The sequence below is a fragment of the Lepisosteus oculatus genome, chromosome 14 (assembly GCF_040954835.1).
Source record: "Lepisosteus oculatus isolate fLepOcu1 chromosome 14, fLepOcu1.hap2, whole genome shotgun sequence".
NCBI classification, from domain to species: Eukaryota; Metazoa; Chordata; class Actinopteri; order Semionotiformes; family Lepisosteidae; genus Lepisosteus; species Lepisosteus oculatus.
Genome location: NC_090709.1, coordinates 10,098,189 through 10,110,195, shown reverse-complemented (window position 1 = coordinate 10,110,195; position 12,007 = coordinate 10,098,189). Strand labels below are relative to the sequence as shown.

The 12,007-nt window shown below is 45.3% G+C and overlaps 1 pseudogene; it reads right to left on the bottom strand.

Annotated features, from left to right (window-relative positions):
* Window positions 1-7,014: 7,014 nt before the first annotated feature.
* LOC138218934 (5S ribosomal RNA) lies at window positions 7,015-7,133 on the bottom strand (annotated as a pseudogene).
* Between the last annotated feature and the right edge of the window lie 4,874 nt (window positions 7,134-12,007).

Genomic DNA, 12,007 nt, shown 5'->3' with positions numbered 1-12,007 from the left:
ATTGCAGGTGGCGTAGCAAATTCTGCTGAAGCCCCACTGCCTGATGTGGACAGTAGCTGTGCATGTTGCAGAAGAATTGTGCATGTGAGATCAAGGGGGCATGTCATGTGTTTCAGCACTTCACTCCCTTCAGTAGCACATGATTCCCTGAGTTCTTTAGATGACCTGTGGACCGATCTATCATGATGAAGAATTCCTTAAGAAGAATAGATCTCGGCCCACCATCCCAATGCCTCCATGTCACAACAACAACCTCCCACTGCCCTTAGTCTTCAAGGCAGTCCTTTCAAGTGCGATGACGATGCCTGGACCTTCGTTGCCTATTGTACGAGCTGAACTTTTGTGCTCATCAATTCAACGCTCTTACCATCAACTCATCTTGTCTTTTGACGCTTCGTGTTTTGCGCTCCTTTGACTATCGGCATATCGGGTGACTGCAAACACTGAAGTTCTTGCTTACGGAGTGTGGAACATTGTTTTCAAGTGATCGCTGTTCTGTCATGTTGACGCCGAGTGAATCTTTCTTTGGCAACATGGGCAGGCTGACAGCAGTGCGAGCGAAAGTAATGGCAAATTTCTTGACTTATTTCTGAATATTCTTTAGAAAAGGGATGCGGCGTTGCTTCTCGCCCGTGTAAAGGTCACGCATTCCAGACGTGGTTATGAGCGAACAGTTGCCGCAAGTGTTTGAAAAGAGCAAGAGAGGAAGCAGCCCTGCCCCATGTGAGGATCAAACTCAGGCCCTTCAGATGACGAGACTGACGCACTACCAATTACGCCAACAAGCCCAGCTACAGTACACACACTGGAAAGTTTGCCTCACATGGATTTCAGTCGCCCGTTCCCTAATCTTTAGACGCCCTCTGCTGAATGTTGCATTTGCCTTTTGATCTCACCGATACATTTTTGGTCTGTTTCTGTTGCGAGTCCGACTTTCAGATCTTACCTAGCACAAGTCTTTGTGGCTGAAGTGGCCTCTCTGCTTCAGCATCGTGCCCTCACTCAGCCATTAAAAATGTCACTCAGACTTCTGACATGCTGACATGAAATGTCAAGAGAGAGTGGCGGAGTGACGCTTAAGCCAGAGAGAAGATGAAAAGGGGGTGTGGCTACGAAACGCTTGACAGCTGCACGATGCTCTCCATGCAAGGCATGACCACAGGCTGAAGGACACCTTTCGACACATCAAGCTCTAAGCACACACCTGGAGGATGCGGGAATTGATCCTGCTACCTCCCACATGCAAAGCAAGCGCTGTACCATACAAGCCATCCCCCCTTGCTGGGGCTTATGCCTCGGCGTCACCTATATCCGCTTGTTCCCCTCTAACCGGGCACAATTCACTGCCCTTCGACTGCAAGGCAGTCGTGTAATTGCGGCTTTCTTGACTTATTGATGAAGGTCTGACTGGACGAGCGAATGACGCATCTCCCCCATCCTCAAGCTCGCTGACAGATTGAAACGGAAAGTGCTGCTGTAGCTCGTTGGCCTAGTGGCATGATTCTCGCTTAGGGTGGGAGAGGTAACGGGATCAACTCCCGGAGGAGCCCTTGTGTGCTCTTTTCCTCCTCTTCCACAAGACTGGGAACTGATATCCACATCACTTCGCAGTGTCTGCTTATGGCAAACGATAGAATGTGACTAATGACTGAACGAGCCTGGTGAATTCTCATCAGAGTTGTGGTCTTTAAAATGCATTTGGTTTGAACACGTTCTGTGCTTCCATTGTGAAGATATGGACAAAACAATATTTGAGCGTGGTAAAAAAAAGTCATAAAAATGACAAAGTGAAGGCTGAGAAAGCATTCACAATGCATTTTATACACAAAGCAAGTGTTTTTGTAACTCTAAGAGATATCGCGAAAGCACTACAGGCGTGCCAAAATCGTTTTAGAACTTCAAGCTAACTTTACCCCGGTCTTAGAGAAAGGACTGCCTTTCACTTCTCTGTGTTTTCTTTCACAGCGCTGTGCACTTTTTCATTGCTCTCGCTTTCAGAGCCTCTGCACAGCACACGACTCGACATCAGGAAGCACATTGAAGTGAAAGCAGAAAGCTCTGTGACATGCACTGTGCAGATCCCGCCACACTAAGAGGTGACTGGGTCTGTTCGATCACAGCGCTAGGCGAATCCCCAAACAGTGTGCGTGGCAACAAAAAAAGCTGCTCTGTTTTGAACTGGGGACATTCCACGTGTGAGGCTAACGTGATAACCACTACACTACGGAAACGGTGTGAAATTGTGCCCAGTGGCCCAGTGCTGAGCTTCGCCTATGCTATTCAGGGGCTATTCAGGGACCAATGCTATTCGATGTGAATTGAATGCTATTCAACTCTCCAATGCTATTCAGGGGTGGAAAAGGGTGGAGCCGTGTGTGTCTTTTGTTCAAAGACACCCCCATCTCAGAGCCGGAAGTACAGGCCTTCCTCTCGCAGGTCCACAAAGATGTTATTTTTTAAGAAGATCCTGCGAAAGTCGGCCATCCGCCTTTCAGCCCTGCAGTAGGCCAGGCTGAGAGAGAAGCAGTCCTTCACCCTGGCAATGTACAGCCTGACAAGGTCTGGCTTCAGGCCATTGTACATCATGAGGTTCCTCCTCTCCCAGACAGCTGTCCTCGTTAGGCTGAGGAGGAGGTTCACTAAAATGGCGTTAACCCCCCCCCTCAGACCCGCGGTACCCAAAGAGGAACAGCTCTTTCCAGGGCACCCCGTCAAGAACAGCTCCTCGAACAGAGCGAAACAGGCCATCCAGCAGATCCATCAAGTACGCCCTGGCTCGAGCTGGGGGAAGATCTTACCCCAGAACACCTCTGAGACCAGCACTCTGAAGCATTTTGCCACCATCAGCCTGTAGAACATGCTGGTGGTGCACCCCAGGAGGTCCACCCCACGGTCCCCCCACTTCACCCTCAGCTCCGGCCAGGCCGGGCCTGCTGCCCCGTCTTGTAGATGGAGCTTCTCCAGCCAACTGTCCGGGAGACCGAGTTTGAGCTGCTCGTAATCCTGACGGATCTTACTGACAGGCAGCTCGTCGTCAACCTCTCGCACAGCGTCGACAATAGCCTGGGTGGGCAGAAATCCATCCTTTACTTCATAAAGAAGATCCTTGAACTTGGATATGCAAGCCTCGTAGAGCTGCCTGTTCCATCGAGACACCAGCAGGGGGTTGAGGAACAGAGGCTGTTCCAGAAGCTGGGCCCGGGTCTCCGGCGTGTAGGAGACATGCTGGGACATGAACTACCCCCTCGCCAGCAGGACCTCCCTGTAAAAGGAGGGCAGATGTTTTATCAACCCCGGAGTCAGCCTCACCAGGAGGGTCTCCTGCCCCAAGCCCCCGCAAGTCTCGAGGTAGCTTGCCATACCAATCTTCCAAATGCTGACATTATCCAGGTCAAGGAACTTCTTCACTACTTTCAGCCTAAAGCTTTTCAGCTTCAGGCCTACATCACACAGCTTCAGCCCACCCCTGGAGATTTCCCCAATGAGGATGTCATGAGTGACCCGCGGAGACTTCCCCTCCCACACGAATCCCACCACCAGTTGCCTAATCTCATTCTCTACCCGTTCAGGAAGAGGCATCACAGACAGTGGGTACCACAAGAGGGACAGGCACAGTGTGTTAACGAGCAGGACCCTTCCCTTTAGGGTCAGGGACCTGTGTCTCCACCGATTTAATTGGCCCTCATCTTAATGAGCTTCTCCTTCCACAGGAGAAGCCCAGTGGCCTGCTCATCAGCGTTAATGTAGACACCAAGGACCTTCAGGTGACCCGTCTCAACCCTGAAAGGGTAGCCGAAGAGCGGGGCAAGGTCTGCCCTCCCCACCGGCATGACCTCAGACTTCTTCAAGTTTACCTTGGCGCCCGAGGCAGCGCAGAAGGCCTGCACCACCTCTAAAATGGCCGAGATCTCTGCCAACGTCAGTCTGGTGTCGTCAGCATATTGGTTGATCAACGAGGTGGCGGTGCCCCCAGGCAAGGTCACTGGAAAGAAGCTCGTGAGGGAACCATTCACCTTGACACAGCTCACGATCCCCTTGTACACGAGCCTCACCCAGGAGATGAAGGCCTCGCCGAAGCCAAAGCTCTTCAAGACCTCAAACAGGGAGGAATGCTCCACCCTGTCGAAGGCCTTCTCCTGGTCCAGTTTCAGGACGTATCCACCCCTCGGCTGCTCCCGCATAAGGTCCACAACATCTCTGATGGAGCACACTGTGTCCGCGATGTCTCTCCACTTGACGCAGTAGGTCTGCGAAGGCGACAGGATCCTGGGCAGAACCTTCCCGAGCCTGAGGGAGAGAACTTGAACTTGAACTTGAACTTTATTGCCATATGTAACCGGTACTGGTACAATGGAATTCTTACTTACAGAAAGTCTCTCGATTGTAAAACAAGTGTAAAAAACAAAACAAAGTCCAAACAATGCATCAAGACAATGTACAAACAAACAATAGACAATGTGCAAGAAAACATGTAGACAGTTTGAATGTAAACAATACAGACGTGTAAACAATGACTGGAGTAAATAAATTACAATGAGGTAGATGGTGATGGTGTAGGTGTGGTCCGAGGGGGATGGCTAAATGTGTTCGCCAGTCTCACTGCTTGTGGATAGAAGCTATTGAAGAATCTGTTGATAAGTGTCCGTATGCTCTTATATCTCTTGCCTGAGGGCAGTGGGGTGAAGAGCTCATGCCCTGGGTGGTGACTGTCCTCTGTGATGGCCAGAATTCTACCACGGCAGCGGTCCTCATAGAGCTGTTTAATCTCGGTGAGACCGCAGCCGATGATCTTCTGGGCCATATTGACCATTCTCTGCAGTCCCTTTCTTTCTCGCGAAGAGGTGTTGCCATACCACACGGCGATCCCGTTGATGAGGACGCTCTCGATAGTGCAGCGGTAGAAGTCAGGGATGGGGATGGCTACACATCAGGGATGGGTCTGCGGACAACTCTTGAACTGGGCTTGAGGTTGGGCTGAGGCCTGACGTGGTGACACTGGATCCCGGCCTTCGAGGGCCCAGGCGGTTGTACCCCGGCTGGCCCACTCCCCTCCCCCTCCTCCCTGTCCTCCCTCTCCACCCCATCCATCTCCACCACCTCCCCTTCCCCCTCCATCTCCATCTCCATGCTCTGTAATTCCCCCTCCTCCGTCCCTGCCCCATCCATCTCAAGACACCCATCCTCCATTCCTTCTTCAGGTTTGTTAGGTTTGTTAGAGCAACGGGGCGCCCCCGCTAGTGGAGATTCTGGCTGGTCCCCGGCTCCTTTCTGCTGCACTGTACCCAGGATTGGAGGGGCCTCCTCTGCCTCTCCCCCATCACCGGCTGGGGCGTTGCTGGCTCACAAGGGTCCTGGGGCGCCGCTGCTGGCAACTCTCCATGCTCAGCTGCAGCGGCCACTCGTAGTCCATCTTCAACCCCCTCGGCGTTGTGGGCAGCTGCTCCTGCGGCGGCTGGATCTTCCGGCTCCGGCTCGCAGTTGCAGCTCATGAGTGCGTGGAGGCAGTCCGGGCACTTGGCAGCGGTGCAGTTCCTGGCGCGGTGGCCGGGCTGTCTGCACTCATAGCAGAGGAACTCAGGGCAGTCCTTGGCGATGTGCCCCGAGTCCAGGCAGACATGACACACCCTTTGTTGCTGGTCGTGGAGGACCCGGAAGTACTGCTCCCCCTCTGCCGTGGCGAAGTGGGTGCTGTATGGCAACGAGGCAACATGCTCGGGAAAGCGAATCCTAACAAACCTCGTGCCATCAGCAATGGTGGTCCCAGGGTAGTGGCGCATCCTGATGTCCGAAATCACTCTCACCCCCCAGCTACTCAGCTTCTCCTTGATAGTCTCGTCTGAGATATATGCCGGGAGGTGGAGGAAGGACACCACTACCTCCTTCGGCTCCAGCCAGCGGCAGTAGCAGGGTGTGCCCTGCAAATCCAGCCCCACAGCCACCGTGTACCCATGATCTTTTGAGTCCAGAGTCAGTTCAAACTCTTTTGGCGTCCGGGGGCGGCAGGCAAAAAGAGAGCCCTCCCCACAGACGCCGTGCACCGCTGCGATAATAGCACCCGAAGATGGTTTCTCCATGCCGCTCACATCCATCACAACAGTATGCGCCCTTGCAAAAACCCGCCAGGGGGGGCGGTCTGAATTCCTCATCCTTCTCTTTCCTACACCACTCTCCTCCTCCACTACAATAACATTCTCTGCCTCCATGTTTTTTCCTTCCATTAAAACACAAACAGGACTCAGAAAGCAACAAAAAAGCAACAACAAAAAAACAAAAGTCTCTCCCCTCCCCAAACAGCACTAGGCTGAAGGGGAGGGCTTCAAAATCAACCAAAAACACCAAAAAAACCACAAAAATTCACAAAAAACAAAGTCTTACTTGAGACAAACACATCCTCTATTCCTCTCCTTCTTCTTGCTCTCACATGACCACGCCCCCTGTGGTGTCAGAGGGCCTGCTCAAGGGGGTGTGGCCGTAAGCGAGAGCAAGGCTCAATGGCACCCTTCTTATAGAGAGGACAGCTCCGTCACCTCTTTTACGACGCTGCTTTCTTTCCCTTGTGTTTTTCTCTTCTTCCCACGTTCTCTCTCTTCACCGCCTTTGTCCCCGCTCTATTTCACTTCAGCCTTTCACTCTTGCTTCCTTCCAATGAGGACGGAGCTGCGGGAGAAAGGGCGCTATAGAGGATCGCTGTGGACAGCTGCTGCTGTGCTTTGACATCTGAGCTCTGTGGAAAACGATCTCAATACAATTCTGAAAAACGCGACTCCCCGAACGCCAGCTGAACAAGTCTCCACAGCCGAAGCGCCGTGTCTCTTTTCAGCTGGCGATAAACCTTTCCTCAATCATTTGCGGACTTGTAAAACTGTTCATGATCAGAATAAAAAACGCTTACGCTAATACACAAGCACCCGTGTCTCGCCAAAGCTGACAAATAAACAGACGGAAAAGCCGCACTGCACGTGTGAACAGGGGAATGAGCGAGCGAGTGGGGATAGGGCGCCTCCTGCACTTAAAAGCTTACAGCACCTGGTATTCCCAGGCAGTCTTCCATCCAAGTACTAACCAGGCCTGTCCCTGCTTAGCTTCCAAGATCAGACGAGATCAGGCATGCTCAAGGGGGTGTGGCCATAAGCAAGAGCGGGGTTTAATGGCCCCTTTCTTATAGAGAGGACAGCTCCGTCACCTCTTACGACGATTAATAACCACAATAACGACCAACCAACAAAAACAACCATATAAACATAATACCAACCAAAAACATAGATAACAACAACAATACAAAATCAAATATATCAAACCATTAAACTCTCTCAAATTCCTCCAGTTATCATAATCCCGCCCTTATGCAAAACTAAACCCTCCTCCCATCCCAGTTTATCCTCTTTATTATAAACAAAATCCACCTCAATTTTCAACATAAAACATTACACAAAATCAATACCTCAACACTCCATACTCAACAACGATAATTCACAAACAGCCAGAACATGTAACTCCACATTTCCAAATATACACATTTCCATAGCCCCGCCCCTTATGCAAAATCAACATCCCTCCCCTGTTCTCTCTCTCCGCTGGCGTTTGTAATCGTTTTTATTTTTAAATAAATTTTAGCAAAGTCATGTATTTTAAAAATCTTAAGATTTCTATATTTATGTCTTTATTTAGTGGTTTCATTAGTGACAAAGGCTAAACTTTCTTGGAAAAATGTCTTTTATGCAAACCATGTTTGCTATTAATTCATTTAGGGCTAGAATATGTTCATTGTCTTCCAATGAAAGAAGGGTTCCTTTCGCCATAGTCGAGTTGACATTAGAAGTTTGCCATGCCCGGACTGTTACACCAACGCATTAGCATGTTAAAGCGATTTCATTACTGGGTTTTTGAAGGGCGGAGGTGTCTTTCGCTGGAAATCTCGCCCCTTTCTACTTTGAAAATACCTGTGAAACCGGTTTAATTCGTCACAGCCAGCACTCCCGCAGAGAGGGGGGTTGTATTTGCAGTGTATATAGTAGATAGGAAAGCCAGAGCCGACCGCTACGCCGCCCACGTGTTATGCTCTTTGTTAATGTCTAAGCCAGAACACATCATTATATCTCATTTTGTATTTCTTTAAAAAAAAAATCGTTTGCCCAGCCTAACAGTAATGTTGTTATTGTTTTTAAACTGTAAAGCGCTTTGAGGAGCCACCTTTAAAGGCGCCATACTGTATACAATAAATTTCATTATTATTACTATTGTTAATTTGCTGGACAGAGAGGTCAACATTATTACACAGAAGACAAACATAGCGATTTATGTTGCATTACGCATTGTGCTGCTGTAATACAGTTTTCAATAATTAAAAGTCTAAACAGTATCAGCTTTATTTATGGGTTTTAAATAAAGGCGATTTAAACGCGATTTAAATCAATTTAAATGTTTATATTGTAACGCATAGGTGACTATTCATTGTTATTAAAATGACTTAACTTCGATCATGTTGTGATATTTAGAAATATACATTTGTTTGGTGCGAGTGAAGTTTTATTTAATCTCTGAGCCATACTGATTCTTATGGAAGCCAGTTTCCGCCAGGGAGTAAAAAAAAAACACACTATGGTATTCTCTCCGATGCAGTGCAGTTAAAAACATATCTCTGATGCTGTTCCTAAATTAATATCGTTTATGACCATCAGACGCTTTATGCTCCTTTTCTATTTTCCAGAGGATTGAACAGGGAGAGGCATTTCATGATGTACTTTTCACTGATGAAACAACAGTGGCTCTGGAACAGTTTTCAACCATGTCGTTTTATAAAAAGGGAAGATATGTGAACAAGCAAAACCCAAAACAAACATGTATGCCATACGGCGTATGCGTTACTGAAGCTAAAAGTTTAGCCTTTGTCACTAATGTAACCACTAAATAAAGACATATAGAAATCCCTACATTACAGACTGTATATGGCTGGTATTGGTAGTTTAAAGAAAAAATACACACCAGTATTCCACTTTCTCCCTAAACATTTTAAGCATCAGAGTCTTACAATGTTCTCATTTGTTCTCAAGTGTAAAAAGAGGTGATAATTCTTAATAATTCCATGTCGCATTAACTAACCTCTTCAGTTTATTCCGCCAGACAGTACATGAATATAATTATATCATTATTAATTTTTTTAGATACGAAATTCCATATTATATTCCCTGTTAATCAAATTCTAAAAGTATGCATTTGTTAAATAACAAGCGAATTCACAGAAAAGGTTAAAAGACTATCACTTTTCACAAAGTATATAATCCTAATATGGTCAGAAGGAGCACGTAAAAACGTTTCCCAAATAACAACATGTAAGACGTTGATGCTTAAAATGTTTAGGGAGAAATGGAATACTGGTGTGTATTTTTTCTTTAAACTACCAAGACCAGCAATATACAGTACAGTTTACATACAGTAATATGTTTATGTTCCTAAATTAATATCGTTTATGAGCATGTGAAAGGCATGGTGAATCGGAGATTCTCGAGAATTACTTTGTATGATTGGAAACGAATGTGTGATCGGATCAACTAAATGCTGTGGTGTTACTTTTTGTCAATGCAAAAATAAACTCTTTTCGTTTACAAAGATGGTTACAAAGAATTTGGACCAGGGTAATACTTTTAGCTTACAGCTTGTTCAAGGTCATTCTTTATTAATACTATTAGTAATATCTTCGGTAAAGACTTTGATGCATAAAATATTCCTGCATAATTAAAATATTTATGATAAAGGTGGTAGGTTGTGTACTTTTGTCCAACAGAACAATCTTGCTTTTATAAAATATACCGCCTTTTTAATGTTTAATGTTTAACATGCTGTAATACACTGTTTAAATTTAAAAGTCTAAAGAGTATACAACTTAAATTCTTAATTGAATAAAGATTGTCCCTCAGCAGTGATCAGGATTCGAAACCGACGTTTTCTGGTGACAGCTCAAATGCTGTACAGGAGAGGTTAACCTTTATTAGCTCCAGCTGGCGGTTTTACAAGGTGATTATGCTATTAACATAATCTAAGTTGCATACGGTATGATGCGGTGTACTGCGACACGCCCACCGTGTTATACTGCAGCATACCCTGCTTGTTTTGAATGGCTGCATCTGTTACTGCAGTTATTAATATTGTCGAAATTACCATTGCAATTCAATGTTAATTATACATTGCGGCAATGTATATATACATATAGCTGTTTTTTCGCTATTATATATATGTATATTGGACGAATCACTGCCCACTGGGTTGTTTTTGTCTTATAAAGACTCTGTTCTTTTATTCCGTGTAAGAAAGGAATAAGTTATTAAAACTTTCCACACTTTCAACAAAACATATTTGTCCACATTCTAACGAAGTCAAGCATGTACCTGTGTGCATTGACAGTGCATGTCTCAAAAGGACATTAAATAACAAAATGACCTTTTTGTTGTTATTCTTGTGGTTGCAGCTGTTTCTTTCTTTTACATTCTCCAGCAACATTTACAGGCCGGGTTTTATCAATTGACTTGTACAGAACAAGTGCCATGTTCAGAGAGTCATTTAAAAAATGGTACAGTAAAATTTGTGTCAGAATTGTGAGACGATTTTGTAATCAGGATAGAGGGCCATAGCAATACAGCATAAAGTGCAATCACCTTTTCCCAGTGTAAATGTGTGTTATTGTGAGCTTTTTAAATTGGTTTGCGCTTTTCTGAAATGTATTCCATACAAACAATACAATCTGCACAGTCGCTATTTATCTGGATATTCCCTTCCACTGAAGATGTCTACAATATTCTATCCGGATTAGTACTGACCGAAAGGCGAAAGACGACATAATATCACAGCAGCAGCATTTAAGGTGGAACGAAAAAACGCGAGAACGTCAGCCTCGTAATCTTCTTTATAGTCAATAAATGAATATGGTATTTGCATGGGGTAATATAATTGCAAATATTTTTCAATATATTACTAAATTGTACAATATTATTTACGAAATAATAATTCAATATAAACTGAAACGAGGTTACATAAAACGCATTTTTTCTCCGTGTCACTAACGGGCTTCCGTACAGGCTTTCAGTTGAAAAAAGCTACAATGTTAGCGTTAAATACAACACCTGTTGACGCTGCCAGCACGATCTGTATCATGTGTTGGTCATTAACAGACGGTAAGTTTGATCAAGGTCTTAAATTTAAATGCAGTGTGCTCTTTCTTTACTTAATGTCTTTCGAAGTTAAATGCCATTTCGAAAACTGTTATCAATAATAACTTTTACTTTGTTTATTTGCTTTTAGGATCGAGTAAAGTCGTTAAATTAGTTTGCAAGATTTTCTGTACAGTGGATAGCTTGTTTTTCTACTCTATTTTGCAACGTTATGTAACTTAGCTAAATACAGTGTTTGCTACTGAACGACATATTTTTCTATTGAACGTCGTCGCATAGATAACAGTCCATCACGTTTTCACAACGTTATATAGCTAGTTTCGCTTTGTCCTTCCGTGTATTTGTCTCGACAGAAAAATTAAACATCTGATAGTATGCAATAAATGCTTAACAAATTATAAGTTACTGCAGGCCGGAGCATTATCGAGCGTGGAAGCTTTACATTACATAACGATGCTGCGTTGAGTACTAAAACCAGTTATCTCCTGTAGAGCAAGTCATCTAAGCTAGTTACACGATTACTCGATCCTAAAGGCAGCCAAAGTAAAATGTCCATTAAGTACCGTTCTAAAAATGACATCTAGCTTTCGGAGATATTAAGGTAACATTGCTCTACATTTAAGACCTTTATCAACCTCACCGCTTGCTGTATGACCAGCACGTGATGTAGGCTCTACTGCCATAACTGATGCGTTTTCAATTGCATAATTCCATGATTTTTTGTCTGCTTAGAAAACGTAGCTGAAGATTAAATTTAAAGAAATTAAATAAGTATATAAGACTGGCACCAGGGTTTTCCCATGATGATTTCCTCAGTGAAGGCAAGTATTAACTGATAAAAAATA